The following is a 3,446-nucleotide window of genomic DNA, read 5'->3' as shown; positions in this document are numbered from 1 at the left end:
GTCCTGACAAATACCCATAAATCTGCAGTTCTCCTTTTAAGCCTAAACTTTGGTACCTTCGTTGGTCTTCGACACTGAGGGTACTGATAAGTATTGCACTGCCACGCGTCAGCTGGAGGTGATCACCTCCAGTCACTTCGATAAGGTTACACAAGAGTTTCCACGCGTTATGCTACGTTTTTCTGGAATAGGCAGGAACACTGAAGAAAGGCAGAATGCTACTAATATAATGATTCATAAAGCGCGGTCCTCAGAACGTAAAACTAGACTCTAGTCCTTGCCGCTCTTCTGTGATTTCCGGCATTCAAAACGAAGTAACGAATAGACAGCGCCACCAGCTTATAGTAGACTGTTTATTTTAAAAGGGCATAAGGGCATTCCGTTTGGAGAGAATACAGGTGCTATCTTCGACAGCACATGCCCTCGGAAAACCAGAGCAGAAGCTTGGCCGGAATACACGATTTAGGAGATGGACTCCTACATAGTGTCAACATGGTCGACTCTTGCTTCGGATTCAGGGGAGCTCCGCTCCTCGCCCCAGTACGATGCACCGACAAGTGACTGCAGCAGAACCGCTGGAACAGCAGAAAGCAAATCCGTTTTTTTTTGGCGCACCACTGCATTGTGTTTGTAATGCACTTGATACTCTGTACTACATATCGTGTGTGAAGTTGCTTCACTTACACAGAGTGCAGCTGTCAGAGAATATTTTGCATTTTGATATCAACCGGCCCTCATAAAACACCCAGCAGGAGAGAACAATTATATTACGAATTTACAGTGGTCAACGTGCGTCATGACTAACTTGCACAAATCAGAGACTTAGCAATTTTGTAATAAATTACGTTGCACTATCAATTAACTAGTACCATATAACGAGTGTTCGGAATATTCAAATGAACTCCAGAGATACCTTCTCGAATAAACGTTCTAATCAAGAGAAATCCATTTGGCAAAAAAATGCACGTTGCTGAACATATCAAAACAAATGAGTTGACTGCATGTTGTTCTTAACTTGTTTTAGACTGCACCTAACTGTCGCTCTTTTCTTCATTGACAGCAGAATTTTCTTCGTTAATGCGGGAAGCAGCAGTTCGTTGTTCTTCATATTGAGAAATATTTGTGCCGAATGTTATGTAGTAGACTTAACGCGCCTTAATTTACGTGATATTCCGTGACAATCTTACTAGGATCACAAACGGTTTTACAATAATAGTACACATACGCGAAAAGCTGCGCATTGCGTGCTTTGCCAATAAGCGCTGCGGCTGCCGCCAAATAGCGTACGCAGCATGCGCCTGAAATTTGTGTATACTCTGTGATTTTTTTTTAAATTTTCTGATATCAGACAGACAGAAAAGTTCAAACTTATTTGGCATGGGTAATTGTGTCCTTTGAAGGAGTTCGTACATTTCGTCGTTGCGTGTTAGGAAAGAACCATGCTCCACGACTAGCACTTTTCATGCGATTTAGGTTGGAGAAGGAGGAATTTTCGAACAGCTTCTTTTCCAGCAAGCCCCTTTTGCGGCCCAGCTGTAGGTTTCTCTGTTGTTTCTGGTTTTATTGTCGCGTATTCTTGGATAATTAACAATATTAGTTTAAACACAAAGTATATCAGACGCATACCTGAGAGCAAAGCCCCCATAAATATGTATCTTGAAAGACCAGCCATGGCAATGAGTCCTGCAAGAAAAAAGAACATAACATAAATTTGTAAACGTTTTCAACCCTGTGTGTTTAGTTATCTATAGAAGTACCATCATGATGTAGATTGTTATCTGAACTGATTATGAAGGACAGTGCTTCCGGCCAAAACTTCAAATTGCCACGTGTCTGTTGCTATGCAGAAAAATTTTATTCTAAAATACAAGGCGATTTTTATATCCGTGTATTAGTTACTACGGCAACTGTGAATTATTGTCGTTAAATATGAAAGCAGGGAAATTGACCTTTATTGAACAGAACACAGACAATGCAAGAGATTATATTGGATCTGCTTTGAAAGGGTGATATGTAAATTCGTCAAGTTAGACTTTGCCTCCTAATCTTCTCCAGGGTGAGGTGAAAAGATGGCCGCTTTTTGTATTGTACTATGATATCTGGAAATATTTGAAATTTACCTCCTGTGAAATTGGCTATTCATCTCTAAGTACATGATAAAAAAAATGGACTGCTACATTTCTTACGACATTCTTCTATTCCTTGCTGATGGCAAAAATGAGTAACCATAAGTTAAAGTTTATGATGGGCGAAACGTTTCAGCGAGACAGATGATTTTTAGATAAAACACTGCTACAGCTAAGCATAGTGGCTTATCGCATCATTCGTTGTGAGTTGACAGAGAGTCAAGTATACAGCTCGTCCGCCCAACCAGGCTGTTAAGGAAACGACCCGCGGTCAACGCTGTAGGTCCGGTTCCGAGAAATCTTTCAGGAAACCTGTGCCATGACAAATGGCGGTGATGGCGAAGGGAATGCGACGCTGACATCAGTATTCGGTAAGTATGCTTGGTCTTATCTGCCAATTGGCGGTATTGCTCTTTAACGAGGGAGCGAAAACCACTAAACGCACGTAGCGCAGCATCCGGTTATCGGTCGGGCCCACATCAAAAGACTGGCGGATCATTGTTGTGAGCGGGAGGAAGGTCGGCAGGAACACCTTTAAGGTTGGATTGTTTACGGAACGGAAGGGATAAGCTGGCCCGCATGTCGACACGGCTAATTCTAAACTGCTGTAGCGAGAAGCATTGCAATGATACACCTATATAGGTGTCTGGATTCGTGCGTTGTGGAGCACTCACATTCTCGCGCAGCAACGGCTTCTGCTTTACTGGTTGTTCTGGAATGTCCATTAAATCTGAAGAAATGCATTTTTACACAGCAAAATATCGCCCGGTTGGAATCAATCATCAATATCAAGGAGCCGGCTACAGCAGCAACGATTTCTCTCAGCGGGGCGTCCTTGCTAAATAGGTTCGGTAAAATTTATAGATGGAAACGCTTCCGATCGAAAAAAGATTATACGCAGTAGTAAGACTTACCCAAGGGTTGTAGCGTTGCTATATGACTTCACACAAGAGCTGTGTACTGAACTGCTGCCTGTGCAGCTAAGTTTATATATCCCAAAAACCTGGGCTCAGTCATGATTGGAATGAAAAAGAAAAATTAATTAAAGTTTACTGACACCGCAAGTCATGATTGCATTCGTGTAAGTAAAAAGAGGCGGGCAGATTGAAAATAGGGCATTGTGAAAGCTATTTTGATATACTGCTGCTTCAGACAATCGAAAATCTGATGTCATTAATTTAAACGAAATTGTTTCGTAGAAGCAGCTTCCAGTCCACTTGCGTCCGCTACAAATGAGAGTGGTTAATTGTTTTAATTCAGCAGGGCAAGGACGGAGGTATTTTTTTTGCAAATCATTTTATAACATTGGACACAATTTAC

The 3,446-nt window shown here is 41.7% G+C and overlaps 1 long non-coding RNA gene across 1 annotated transcript; it reads right to left on the bottom strand.

Annotated features, from left to right (window-relative positions):
* Positions 1–339: 339 nt before the first annotated feature.
* LOC146189003 (uncharacterized) lies at positions 340–3,111 on the bottom strand. Its single transcript, XR_014707622.1, has 3 exons — positions 3,041–3,111; positions 1,627–1,683; positions 340–575 (listed from the first exon to the last, which is right to left on the bottom strand). It is a non-coding gene; the product is annotated as an uncharacterized LOC146189003 (long non-coding RNA).
* Between the last annotated feature and the right edge of the window lie 335 nt (positions 3,112–3,446).

The sequence above is a fragment of the Amblyomma maculatum genome, chromosome 5 (assembly GCF_055883805.1).
Source record: "Amblyomma maculatum isolate TAMU_Amacu chromosome 5, ASM5588380v1, whole genome shotgun sequence".
NCBI lineage: Eukaryota > Metazoa > Arthropoda > Arachnida > Ixodida > Ixodidae > Amblyomma > Amblyomma maculatum.
Note: the sequence above shows the minus strand (reverse complement) of the source record. Positions and strands in the feature narration are given on the sequence as shown.